Source organism: Sciurus vulgaris, assembly GCF_902686455.1.
Source record: "Sciurus vulgaris genome assembly, chromosome: 3".
Lineage (NCBI taxonomy): Eukaryota > Metazoa > Chordata > Mammalia > Rodentia > Sciuridae > Sciurus > Sciurus vulgaris.
In genome coordinates, this window is record NC_136463.1 from 57018931 (window position 1) to 57032665 (window position 13735).

A 13735-nucleotide genomic window follows, 5' to 3' on the forward strand; every position below is an offset into this window, starting at 1 on the left:
GAAGCATAAGTCAGCAAGATATAACAATCATAAACATCTATGCCCCAAACAGTGGCTCATCTATGTATGTCAAACAAATCCTTCTCAATTTCAGAAACCAAATAGACCACAACACAATAATACTAGGTGATTTTAACACGCCTCTCTCACCACTGGACAGATCTTCCAGACAAAAATTGAACAAAGAAACCATAGATCTCAACAACACAATCAATAATTTAGACTTAACAGACATTTATAGAATATACCATCCAACCAAGAGTGAATACACTTTCTTCTCAGCAGCACATGGATCCTTCTCTAAAATAGACCATATATTATGCCACAAAGCTAATGTTAGCAAATACAAGAAGATAGAGACACTAGCATGTATTCTATCAGATCATAATGGATTGAAGTTAGAAATAAATGAAAGAGTAAAACACAGAAGCTACTCCAACATCTGGAGATTAAACAATATGCTTTTATATGATGAATGGATAACAGAAGATATTAGGAAGGAAATTAAAAAATTCTTAGAGGTAAATGAGAACAAAGAAACATCATATCAAAATCTCTGGGACACTATGAAAGCAATACTTAGAGGGAAATTTATTTCATGGAGCACATTTAATAAAAGAAGTAAAACTCAACAAATAAACAACCTAACACTACAGCTCAAAGCCCTAGAAAAAGAAGAACAGAACAGCACCAAAAGTAGTAGAAGACAGGAAATAGTTAAACTCAGAGCTGAAATCAATGAAATTGAAACAAAAGAAACAATAAAAAATATTGACAAAATAAATAGTTGGTTCTTCGAAAAAATAAACAAAATTGATAAACCTTTAGCCACACTAACAAAGAGAAGACGAGAGAAAACCCAAATCACTAAAATTCGGAATGAACAAGGAAATATCACAACAGACAGGATGGAAATACAAAACATAATTAGAAGCTATTTTGAAAATCTATACTCCAACAAAATAGAAAATTTTGAAGACATCAACAGGTTTCTAGAGACATATGAATTGCCTAAACTGAACGAGGAGGACATAAACAATTTAAATAGACCAATTTCAAGTACTGAAATAGAAGAAGTCATCAAAAGCCTACCAACAAAGAAAAGTCCGGGACCAGATGGGTTCTCAGCCGAGTTCTACAAAACCTTTCAAGAAGAGCTCATTCCAATACTTCTCAAAGTATTCCATCAAATAGAAGAGGAGGGAACCCTCCCAAACTCATTCTATGAAGCCAATATCACACTGATACCTAAACCAGACAGAGACTCATCAAGGAAAGAAAATTTCAGACCAATATCCTTAATGAACATCGACGCAAAAATTCTCAACAAAATTTTAGCAAATCGCATACAAAAACATATTAAAAAGATAGTGCACCATGATCAAGTGGGTTTCATCCCAGGGATGCAAGGTTGGTTCAACATCAGGAAATCAATAAACGTAATTCACCATATTAATAGACTTAAAGTCACGAATCACATGATTATTTCAATAGATGCAGAAAAAGCATTTGATAAAATACAGCACCCCTTCATGCTCAAAACACTAGAAAAAATAGGGATAGTGGGAACATTCCTTAACATTGTAAAGGCCATTTATGCTAAGCCCATGGCTAATATCATTCTAAATGGTGAAAAACTGAAAGCATTCCCCCTAAAAACTGGAACAAGGCAGGGATGCCCTCTTTCACCACTTCTATTCAACATCGTTCTTGAGACTCTGGCCAGAGCAATTAGACAAACCAAAGAAATTAAAGGGATACGAATTGGAAAAGAAGAACTCAAACTATCCCTGTTCGCTGATGACATGATTATATATTTAGAGGAACCTGGAAATTCCACCAGAAAACTCTTAGAACTCATAAGTGAATTCAGTAAAGTAGCAGGTTACAAGATCAATGCCCATAAATCCAACGCATTTTTATACATAAGTGATGAATCTTCAGAAAGAGAAATTAGGAAAACCACCCCATTCACAATAGCCTCGAAAAAAATAAAATACATGGGAATCAATCTCACAAAAGAGGTGAAAGACCTCTACAATGAGAACTATACAACACTAAAGAAAGAAATTAAAGAACACCTTAGAAGATGGAAAGATCTTCCATGTTCTTGGATAGGAAGAATTAATATTGTCAAAATGGCCATACTACCTAAAGTGCTATACAAATTCAATGCAATTCCAATTAAAATCCCAATGACGTACCTTACAGAAATAGAGCAAGCAATTATGAAATTCATCTGGAAGAATAAGAATCCCAGAATAGCTAAAGCAATCCTTAGCAGGAAGAGTGAAACAGGGGGTATTGCAATACCAGATCTTCAACTCTACTACAAAGCAATAGTAACAAAAACGGCATGGTATTGGTACCAAAATAGAAAGGTAGATCAATGGTACAGAATAGAGTACACGGACACAAACCCAAATAAATACAATTTTCTCATACTAGACAAAGGGGCCAAAAATATGCAATGGAGAAAAGATAGCCTCTTCAACAAATGGTGCTGGGAGAATTGGAAATCCATATGCAACAGAATGAAACTAAACCCATATCTCTCACCATGCACGAAACTAAACTCAAAATGGATTAAGGACCTCGGAATCAGACCAGAGACCCTGCAGATTATAGAAGAAAAAGTAGGTCCAAATCTTCACCTTGTTGGACTAGGACCAGACTTCCTTAACAGGACTCCCATAGCACAAGAAATAAAAGCTAGAATCAACCACTGGGATAGATTCAAACTAAAAAGCTTTCTCTCAGCAAAGGAAACTATCAGCAATGCGAAGAAAGAGCCTACAGAGTGGGAGAATATCTTTGCCAATCATACTTCAGATAGAGCACTAATCTCCAGAATCTATAAAGAACTCAAAAAACTCTACTCCAAGAATTCAAATAATCCAGTCAACAAATGGGCTAAGGAAATGAATAGACACTTCACAGAAGAAGATCTACAAGCAATCAACAAACATATGGAAAAATGCTCAACATCTCTAATAATAAGAGAAATGCAAATCAAAACCACCCTAAGATTCCATCTCACCCCAATTAGAATGGCGATTATCAAGAATACGAGCAACAACAGGTGTTGGCGAGGATGTGGGGAGAAAGGTACACTCATACACTGCTGGTGGGGCTGCAAATTAGTGCAGCCACTCTGGAAAGCAGTGTGGAGATTCCTTAGAAAACTTGGAATGGACCCTCCATTTGACCCAGCTATCCCACTCCTTGGCCTATACCCAAAGGACTTAAAATCAGCATACTACAGAGACACAGCCACATCAATGTTCATAGCTGCTCAATTCACAATAGCCAGACTGTGGAACCAACCTAGATGCCCTTCAATTGATGAGTGGATAAAGAAACTGTGGTATATATATACAATGGAATATTACTCAGCCATAAAGAATGATAAAATTATGGCATTTGCAGGCAAATGGATGAAATTGGAGAATATCATGCTAAGTGAGATAAGCCAATCTCAAAAAGCCAAAGGACGAATGATATCGCTAATAAGTGGAGGATGACACATAATGGGGGGGAGGGAAGGGTTAGTGTTAGGGTTAGAGTTAGGGTTAGGGAGGGGGGCAAGTATGGAGGAAGGAAGTACTGTATAGAGGGTAAAGAGGGGTGGGAGGAGTGGGGGGAAGGGAAAAAATAACAGAATGAATCAAACAACATTACTCTATGTAAATTTATGATTACACAAATGGTATGCCTTTACGCCATGTACAAATAGAGAAACAACATGTATCCCATTTGTTTATAATAATAAAAAAAAAAAAGTCAGGGTCAAAAGACCCCCTTTTTTTAGGCAAATTTGAGCAACAAAGCAGGTGTAGAAAGAGTAGGTCATAGGTTATGGTTTTACCTGGAGTCCTGAAGTACCTGCCTGGGGTCTACCAGGTGCACCACTGTGTGGGTTTGCAGTGGTAGAGTGACCATGGGCAGCATCTGCTCTCCTGCCCAGGCCCAGGCTCCAGGTTCCCTGGCTGCAGTCACTGTCCTAAACATGTTCCCAAGACCCCCTTTTTACCTCACAGGGCTCTGCTTCTCTCCAGAGCTCTGGGACTGTCCACCATGAAGGTTACTGAAGATGACTATGAGGATGTGGGGCTCACAGGAGGCACTTAGACCTAACTCCCACCTCATTCCCCATCCTTCCTACCCTGTGTGCATGGAGAACTTTGCCAGCTGAGTCCCCACACTCTCCTCTTTCACCTCTGGGCTTCCTGCACCTCAGTACTGTTCTAAAACCTGGACATATTCTCCAATGATAGAGCTAAGAGCTCTAGCATCTCCTCTGCCAAAGTAAAAAACTACCCCAGTCCCCACTGTCCTCTAAAGTCTCAGGAGACTCCCTGAGCCAGAAGGTCACTCCAGAAGAGACCTGGGAACTCATTCCATAGTGTGCACAAGTCTTTGGCTGAGTGTGATCACTGGGTTAAAACATCCATAGAACCTGGTGCAGTGGCCACAGCTGTAATGCCAGTCCCTGGGAGGAGGAGGCAGGAAGATCACACGTTTGAGGCCAGTCTGGATGACTTATTGAGGTCCTGTGTGGAAATTAAAAAGAAAAAAATTCTGACAGAGTACTCCTGGGTTCCATACCCAGTACCACAAATTAACAAATACATGTATGCTTTTCAAACAGCCATACACTGATGTGCCAAGAACCAGCATCAGGGCCCAGGATGATTCCAGACCTGCCTATGGAGGAAGCAAGTACCCAGCACCACCATGCCTAGTCCTGCCTCAGCAAACCTGGCCCTGTAGCCTGTCACAGCTGTGAGCTGAATTTGGCTTCAGTGAGTCTAGGATGGGGTTGGTATTGTCTTTTTCTTAACATTTGGCCTTGTCTTATCCTAGCTAAGTCCTGGATTTGGCCTGAGCTTTGGTTTTAGTCTTGAGTGGACCCTTGGCCTTGTGTCCCATCCTGGTCTATACACTCATGCTTCTATGTGCTCCTAGATTTAACTTAAATCTTGGTATGTGCAAGTCTCTGAATGAGCCCACCAACACATGGGGCTCCCTCGGAGACAACTGCTTGGTAGATGGTGCCTGTCAGTTCACTGGAACACCCAGGCAGAACAGTCTCATGGCAACAGGACAGGACCCAGCTCCTCCTTGACCTGCTCCTGCCTGCATGCTCACCTGGAGGGTGCTGGCAGTACCACACAGAGCATGGCCCAGGGGCAGAAGTGCCTAGGTTTTGGTACCTGCTCTGCCCCTGGTGGCTTGGGTACCCCTGGCAAAGTCACATCAACCCCCTGAGCATCCTGTGCCATTTGGAAACTGAGGCGATCACTGCTCCCTTACAGACTTGAGGCAGATGGTCCATGACATCAGGTGTGTCAAGCATCCTGATGGCCTCAGGGAAGAAAAGGTGTCCTCAACAAACAAAAGCATGGTCCTTCCTGGACTTTGCACCAGGATACAGCTGGGAGCTCCTCTGCTCTTGCCATTGAGGGTGCCCTCGAGCCGGTGTCCACACTGGTTGCCTCCCCTCCCAGTGCCCTACGGTTCCTGCCCCAACACCCATCACTTGCTCTTCGCTCCTCTTCTCCCTCTCTCCCCTTCCAAATTCTACAGCCTGGTTCCCACTGTAGCCTTGAGGACCCCCCAAAAGAGGCTCAGTTCCAACTCTTAAATTGGGTCATTGGGCAGACGCCAGTCCTGCACCTCAGGGAGGGCCCAACCTGGCTAGGAGGGTGATGGTGCCAGCTCTCTGGTGGTACCCTTTTTGAGGTTGACACACAGGCCTGGCAAGGGCACTGTTGAGGGATGGAGACTTGGAGAAGAATGCTACAGGGCTGCTGGGAGAGTGGCACAGGGAGTGGCAAGAAGCAGTGCAGGGCTCTCCAGGTACAGGGAAAGTGCCAGTACAAAGCCTCTTGTGGAAAGCACTGCTGTCTAGCATCTAGAAGACAAACAGACATTCCCTGAAGACCCAGCTAATTAACACACAGTATTCCATGAACACATACCTGTGGATAAATGCACACTCCACCACAGTCAAAACTTCAGAACCAGTAATGTGCAGAGCCAGGGGCACCTCGGCCTGAATCCATCCAACAGGTGGGTCTGTTCCTGCTTGCCCCCTGTGTCCTGCTCTGCAGCTGCACCACAGGCCTGTGACTCTGTCCAGCTTCTGGGCTCCTTCACCTTCGCTCTTCATCACACAAGTGTTTCCTCCCTTGGTCTGAAAGAAAATTTCCATATCATATTGCTCTACACAACCTGCCTTACTGGATAAACACCCTCTTCCTGCCCCTTTGAAGTGCTTTACACTTTTTAAGTGGTCAAGGGAGCAGAATTTCTTCTGATTGCTCTATCTGCATCACTGAGCCCGAGGATTGCCAGCTTGAGGCTGGGTTTTGCTTTCCAAATTCTTCCTACCGGCTTATTGGGTGTGTCATATATTTGGAAATGTATGTCCATTTCAACTCATCCTCACGGGCACTTGGGATTTTCATTTTAAGAAAGGTCTTCTACAATCAGGAGGTTGAGGTCTGACCTCCCCACTTGGCTTTAATTTGTGTTCCCAAGTGCCATGTCCTAAGGCCTCACAAGGGTGGGCGGGTTTCCCAACTCTTAGCTTTTGGTAGATTCTTTTTCTCCAGAAAGTCCCATTGATTGCTCTGAATGAAGGTAAGTATGATTTCCTTAAACTCTTGACTTAAGGTTTAGAGGACCCGTGCAGAGCCCAAGCCCAGCTCACACAACAGGTTTGGTTTATTCAAGAGGATTGCAGGGAGGGAGGCTCCAGAAGAAAAGTAATGTAGAGAGGACAGAGGGCCAGGAGGAGTCTGGGGAGGAGAGCAGCCCTGGATGCAGGAGGGAAGCAAGGGAGGCAGCTAGGTGGGATAAGCCTCCACAGTTGGACTATAGGACAAATGGGCCTGTGGCCTCAAACCCTGCCAGATCTGCTGCACCCTCCTCAGTGCCATGTACACGTACGTGTCCATGTGGGTGGGAATGTGTGCATAAGCCATGCGTGGCCCTGAGCAGGGCTCACTCTTCCACTTGTCAGCCCTGTCTAAGTTGCTAGGAGCCAGAAACCTGCGGATATATCCACTGAGTCTTGCTATCACGCATGCTCAGGATACACCTGAGTGATGTTCAGATACAAACACAGTGCTCTACTCCAGGTCCTTTCCTAGCCGTGCACAGTTCTGGTCACATAAGGCATCCACAAAAAAAGTGGGCAACCACCACGTTTGTGAGCTGGTTTGTTGTTTTATGCATTGTCTCTACTTAACGAAGGCATGGAGAAAGGTTAATTATGCAGGAATATTTATGTATGTAACTATTCCATAGTGAATAGCTATAAAACTACACTTCCAGTACTCAACACTAGCATCTATTCCACCAAGAACACCTGCTTGTCCTGAACAAAGTAGCACACTACACATGAATGTTCTGCTTGCTTCATTTTTGTCTTATTTATAAATGAAATTATCAACCAACATTCTTGTCAGAACTATACTCAACTATCAGCCAGTGAACACTGTTGGCAAATTCTCTGTTGAGTCAGATAGCAGTGAAGCATTTACTAAGAGCCTGATCTTATCCATGTTGGTTCCATGGCAACTGTCAGCTGCCTACAGATACAAGAGTCCTGCCCAAACTGAAGCATTCAGAGAGAGGCACTTAATGTGTGGAATCCACAATTGACAGAGGTGCATTTTAAGTTCATTTTAAAGCAGGTGTCACACATCCTCTGTACCAGTGAAGTTAATAATGAGTGCACAAGTGCTCTTCAGAAAGCCTGCTGATCAACATCTGCTGGAACCCCAGGTAGGTTGCAGGGTGAGGGCCACTGGGGGCCTCTGAAGTAGCAGAGGACTACAGAGCATGGCATCCCACTGGTTGAGGCCCAGGACCCAAGCAGAACCATGGCCCATTCCTCTCAGAACCTTTCCCCACACACAGGATATGCCTGGAGCTTTTGTTCCTCTCCTCAGTGATGCTCCTCCCACTGGGTACAGAGCAGAACATGATGAATATAACCCCAAAATACTGAACTAAAGATGGGGAAGAAGATGCCACACTCAATCCCTATGCTGGGTAAGAGTCCAGGTGACAGAGGAGGCAGACCATTAGGCTAACATTGGCTATCACTGGAGAGAATGAGAGCTGAGGAATAATGAGAAGAGATGTGGTAGGAGGACAGAGCCCCTGATCCCAGTCTTTCCCAGAGAGGACCCTGGGAAGGAGGCAGCCTGTGCAGAAAGAGGCTCAGGGGTGGATGCAGGAAATCTCTGCCTCAGGGATTCTAACCTCTGGAAAACAAGCTCTGGCACAGTGTGGAAAGGCACCCTACAGAAAGTCTGTCAACAGTTGCAGATCTACTCACTGAATGAGCCTAAAGAATAACTCAGGCAGGGCAGCCATGAATAATCTTAAGCTGGGGAGATGAAGGACCACCACAGGTTTAGAGCACTCATGTACCACACGAGAGGCAGCCAAGAAATTCAAACTTCTAGCATCTTAAGAGCCCAAAAGAAACCACACAACAAGCTCTACAAGGGACAGTTGAGAAAGGAAATACTCAACAACAAAGATCAGGGAACTGGAGGAAAAACACCCACCATATTCTTATGAAGAAGTAACACTGCAGAGAGGGTGGTGCTCACCAGAAGATGACCAAGGACGAAATGCAATGAAGACAGTCTCGGGGGAGGCTGCAGGACTCAGAGGAACCTGAGCACTGCTGAGAAAAGGGGCACACACCCAGAGGACCCAGAGGAGCCGAGCACTGGTGGGTAAAGGGCGCTCACCCTCAGGAACCAAAAGACACTGAGCACTGCTGGGCAATGGACGCTCACCCAGAGGACACTGAGAGACTGTGTCCTGGAGAAGAAGGGGTGCTCACCCTTAGGTTTAGAGTACATGGAGTATTTTGGAGAATATCCCTCAGTGCAATGTCTCAGGTACCTCAGTGATGGCGGGACAGTGGTGCTTTCTCAAAGGTCTCAGGAAGTCCTCTATGATGGTGGGAAACTATCTTCTACCACTTTTCCCACTGTCCTCTTAAGGTGGGAATTGCTCCTGATACAAAGGTCCCAGAGGGTTTTTACGTGAAGCAAAAATAGCCCACAAGTGGCAGGTCATGGAAGATCCAGACAACAGCTGGAAATCTGGTTGTCATCCATTGGTCACAGGGACCTCAGAAATCCTGGGCATGTTTCAATCATCTATAACAGAACAGCCATATGAGCAAAGGTATGGAAAAGATAGATAATGGAGAATGGATCAAGGTCCTCAGTGCTCTTGGAATTGAGATCCACTAATAATTTCCTTGTGGTTTCAGGCTTTGTTGAGAAGCCTCTCTGAAAGACTGCACCAAAAGCCAAGCAAGGTTTTGGAATGTGGAACTATCCAGATTTCTCCAATTTTCCTCAGTAGTGTTGACATGGAGAGTCTTCTAAGGCCAAAGATGGTGTCCTTGAATTGGAGGGAAGGCACTCACTCACACAGTTCCTTAAATGAACCAGGTAGCATAGGACTCAGAGGAGACTGAGCACTGCAGGGCAAGGGATGCTCACCCACAGGACCCAGAGAAGACTGATCACTGATAAGTGATGGACACTTACCCTAATGACCCCAAGGAGACTGAGCACTGCTGAGTGAGGGGTGCTCACCCATAGGTCGCAGAGGAGTCTGATCAATAATGTGCACAGAAGGTCACCCAGAGATCCTGTGGAGACTGGGCATTTGTGGGCAATGCACACTCACCCACAGGACCTAGAGGAGACTGAGCACTGGCAGGCAATGCTCGCTCCTCCACAAGACCCAGAGGGACTGAGAAATTATTTAAATTCATGCAAAACTCATAAGCTACACTTTTTAATTTTCACACTTATGACTTTGTGAAAATAAGAACTTTTTAAAATGAGTTTATTAAACAGTATATTTACTTAGTTTTCTTTTCAACCTTCATATTACCATAATGAAAGCATTTGTTTGATAAAATTATGAAAGAGTACATTGTTTCAGGATTTATTTTTGTTTCTATAAGTACAGATAATTATAAAGTGGAAAAATTATTAAGTTATCTTTGATTATAATTTTAAAGTATCTCAAAAATACTAGAGACTTATGTAGATGACATTGATTGGGAATTAATTTATTTCTCCCCATCACTGGATCACTCCTGAAATTAGTAACTAAGGTGTAAGAAATAAGGAGAACCCAAAATCACCCTGAAACTTTCAAAGATGTTCATCAATATGCTGGAATCTTCTCCTTGTTCAAAAACACAGGGTAAAACATGCTGGTTGGCATCTGTTTCTTTTGAAAGAATGGAGAGAAACTGGCAGACATATAAAGCCTCACTAGTGTCCCTCAAATATTAAAGAGAAAGGACTGGAGGTAATGGTAAGACATGGGCCAAATTAAGAACACTATTACCTGAGTCTCTTGGCATCAGCATTTGAAAATGAAGATTTCATTCATGAAATGTGGCAGCACTAACTAAGGAAACAAGAGCAAGCCCATTGCTCTCTATTTTTATCAATCTCCCTATCCTGTAACTTAGTACAGGGTATAAGGTGAGGGTTAAGCATGATTCTTTTCCATATGGCTGAGAACAATAATCTTTTTGTGAACACATACCCATAATTAACACAAACATACACAGTTTATTAAGTAACTATTTGGAAGGCAATATGAATCAAGAAATGGAATATAGGACAAAGAGCACATATGGATAGATAATAAAGAGTTCAAGTTTATGTGTGTCAGAAAGCATCTAGTGAAGATGTCCATTGAAAAATAAGGATAAAAACTAGGATGTGCTGCAGACATGTGGAAGTCAGTGACAGTTAAGAGAAGTTGAAATGACAAATTTGGTTACCATCACTTGCAAGGGACAAGGAAGCTAATGACCGAGAATAGAAACATTGGGGTTTTCAAGATGGCGGCCCCATAGAAGAGTGATACCACAGAGAAGTGGGATCCACAGGTGAGAAGGCCTTGTGGGCACCAAGAGAAGAAAGATGCTTGAATATGGAGGAGAAAATTCATGCATAGGACAGGATCATCAGTAGGAATGGGATGACAATCACGAGTCCTCCCATAATAAATACCATCAGCTCATTGACATGAGTGTCAGAGCAGACCAGCTTCAGCAAAGCAGAGGTGTCATAGAAAAAGTGTGGGATCGTGCTGTCTGAACAGAAAGATAATCTGGCCATAAGCAGAGTGTGCAACATGGAAGGGAGCATGGTCAGCACCCATGACAGCACCACCAGGGAGAGAGAGAGAGCTCAGGAGGGTTCATGACAGCAGTGCAGTGCAGAGGAAAGCAGATGGCCACATAGTGGTCATAAGCCATGGCCACAAGGAGAAAGATCTCAAGGTTTCCAAAAAGCGGGACGAAGCACATTTGAATAGTGCAGTCTTCAAAGGGAATGGATGGAACTTAACTCACATGTTCTGTAGCAATTTGGGCACTGTGACAGAGGAAAAACAGAAATCAGAAAAAGACAAGATGCTGAGAAACAAATACATGGTTGTGTGCAGATGGGAGTCCAGGTGAATGAGAATGACGATGAACAGGCTCCCCAGGATGTGGTAAGATACATGGCCAGGAACAGGGCACAGAACAGGTTTTGGTGCTCTGGCCCAGGAGGAGGAACTCTGAGATGAAAATTTGGTTTCTTCCTGTCAGGTTCTATCTCCAGTATCTTTTAGAGAAAATAATAGAATCCCTTAACAATCCAAAGAAATGAACACTGTTCTATCATGATTCATTGTCTGATACTCATTCTATAATAATTGACCTCACTTTCTTTACAATAATTGGAATCAATAAAGCCCAAAAGTCTATTCTCTGCATAATCATTGGTGTCTTTTTCTTAACTTCTCTAACATGTTTGAATATTTCATCTTTTCCTAACACTCTTATATATTGGCTTCCGAGACAAAATACATTGTAATTTTTCCTACCTGCCTGGCTGGCAATCCCAGGGAAACATAACTGGCTCCTGTTCCATCTGTATCTTATGTGCTGATTTTCCTCAAGGATTTTTTTTTTTTTTTAGTTTTTATTTTTACAGACTGCATTTTGATTTACTGTACACAAATGAGGTACAAGTTTTCATTTCTATGGTTGTACACAATGTAGATTCACACCATTCGTGTAATCACACATATACATAGGGTAATACTGTCTGTCTCACTCTACTATCTTTCCTTCCCCTATCCCCTCCCACCCCATTTTCCTCTACACCTTCCAAAGTTCCTCCATTCTTCTCTTGCCACCCCATCACCTCCCCGCTCAAGGACTTTTTTCAACCACATGGCCCCCAGCATCCAGCACATAGGACAGACCATCAAGTGCATTGGCTCTGGCACATGGGTGCCAGCATGAGTTTTGACCTGGAGTGCATGGCCACGTTCATCCTCTGTGTGGATCAAACAATTGAGCACATGGACTCTGTTGGAGAGCACATGGGTCCTGCCATGGAGCACATGGGCCTGAGCATGGAGCACATGAAGACAGTGGGCCAGCCTGGAGCGAATGGGCACCAAAAACCTGGAGCACATGGGCCTGGAGCACATAGAAGTCAACAGTATTGAGCTCTTAGACCTGGAGAGAATGGGCGCCAACATCCTGGAGCACATGGGCCCAGCCATTGGTACAGCCCTGGCCGCTGGCATTGAGTGCATGGACCTCATAATGGGTGGTGGTGGTGGTGCCAGCTTCAACCGCACCATTGAGACAGAAGTGGCAACTTTGGAGGAAGCTTCACAGGTTCCTTTGATGGAGCTGGAGGCCATGCTCCTGGTGGCCAGAAAGGCCCACTGGATACTTGTGAGAAATCTCCCATTTGATTTTACATGGAATATGCTGAAGGACAAATTCAACAAATGTGTCCATGTGCTGTACACCAACATCAAATGGAGAACTGGAAGTCCAAGGGGTGCAATGTGGTTAAGTCTGAGTTGCCAAAGGTGGCTGAGAGCGCCTGCCAGCTGATAAATGGCATGAGGCTGAGTGGCCAAGAAATTTATGTTCAAATCCACAGAAATGCTTAAGCAGTTGCCTTTTTTAACATCAATACCAGACCTCCAAATTGTATTTTTTTTTCTTCTTAACCATTTTAACTTGTTGGCTGGAAGTATAAAGATGTTTTAAAAATTCATTCTTTTGGGGGGTAATGTAAATTACTCTTTTAATGACTGGGATTCCACTTGACTGTTTGCATTGAGATTGCAATGTGCACAATTTTTTTGTAGTTGTGGCATCTTGTTGACATCAATATAACATCAATATGATTTGACAATATATACCAGTTCCTGAAAAAAAATTCAGCCCCCCAAAAGACTTTCCTCCCCTGCAGAAGAATTCTACCTTCAGAACGCTCTGCGTTCAAAAGTGTAACATCCATTCTTCCTTGGTCTACATTCTGCTGTCTTCCACTGCAGATTGTGAACTTAGAAATATTCAATATCATATGGACTGTGTTCTTAAAATAAATTTGCACACATAATCATACACATCATAATAATTCTTCTAGTTGGCCCTGACTAATAAACCCCAGTATGTCAAAAAGCTGTCAAGGGAAACAGAGGAGGAGTTTTAGCAGATGTGGGAAGCTCACTTTGCTAAAATGAAATGAATGAGTACAACTGCTGGTAACTTCACCCTGCTGATGGTGTTCCACACTGCCACATTAACAGTATGTGCCCTTGAACATTAGGTGTTGGCATTACAGTGGGAAGAAAC

The 13735-nt window shown here is 43.4% G+C and overlaps 1 pseudogene across 1 annotated transcript in view; it reads right to left on the minus strand.

Moving 5' to 3' along the window:
• LOC306655724 (olfactory receptor 1E5-like) overlaps positions 1-12348 on the minus strand; it is a 517137-nt pseudogene extending 504789 nt beyond the window's left edge. Inside the window, exons 1-2 of the transcript in view lie at positions 12337-12348; positions 10923-11677 (exon numbers count right to left, since the gene is read on the minus strand). The product of the transcript in view is annotated as an olfactory receptor 1E5-like (transcript). The remainder of the gene's footprint in view (positions 1-10922; positions 11678-12336) is intronic.
• Positions 12349-13735: the final 1387 nt, after the last annotated feature.